The following is a 982-nucleotide window of genomic DNA, read 5'->3' on the forward strand; positions in this document are numbered from 1 at the left end:
ACACTGATCATGCAGCATTGAGGTATCTACTGACCAAGAAGGATGCAAAACCAAGGCTACTCCGTTGGATTTTGTTACTTCAAGAGTTTGACTTGGAGATTAAAGACAAGAAGGGTATTGAGAACGGAGTTGCAGATCACTTGTCAAGAATGAGGATAGAAGAAGAGCTACCCTTGGACGATAGCCTTCCTGAAGAACATGTTTACTCAATCGGCATCTTTGATCCCGCTGAGCACATGCTCCGCCTGGGAGCACATGCTCCAAAATACCCGTGCAAGGCAATCGATACCCACAAACAGCCGAGTTTTCCTTGGTTTGGAGAGTATGCAAACTACCTAGCAGCAGAGAAAGAACCTACTGAGTTTGTGGGGAACAAGAAGAAGAAGTTCCTAAAAGACATAAGGCGGTATTTTTGGGATGAGTCTTACCTCTATAGGCATTGCTCGGATGGTGTTTTCAGGAGGTGTGTGACTGAGGAGGAGGTTCCTGGAGTCTTGTTTCATTGCCATAGCTCACCCTATGCTGGACACTTTGCTACTTTCAAAACCGTGTCCAAAGCTCTTCAAGCGGGTTATTGGTGGCCTACCATGTTCAGAGATGCGCAGCGGTTCGTGTCTACTTGCGACACATGTCAGAGACAAGGGAACATCAGCAGGAGGAATGAAATGCCTCAGAATTTCATCTTGGAGGTTGAGGTATTTGATGTTTGGGGAATTGACTTCATGGGACCTTTCCCGAACTCATTCGGCAATGAGTACATATTGGTGGCTGTAGATTACGTGTCCAAGTGGGTAGAAGCTTTATCCAGCCCTAATAATGATGCAAAGACCGTGCTCAAGATGTTCAAGTCGGTTATTTTCCCACGGTTTGGTGTCCCACGGGTAGTCATTACTGATGGTGGATCGCATTTCATTAACAAGGTCTTTGAGAGCCTTCTCAAGAAGAATGGAGTGAGGCACAAGGTCGCCACCCCCTACCACCC

The sequence above is a fragment of the Camelina sativa genome, chromosome 13, assembly GCF_000633955.1.
Source record: "Camelina sativa cultivar DH55 chromosome 13, Cs, whole genome shotgun sequence".
In the NCBI taxonomy this organism is placed as follows: domain Eukaryota; kingdom Viridiplantae; phylum Streptophyta; class Magnoliopsida; order Brassicales; family Brassicaceae; genus Camelina; species Camelina sativa.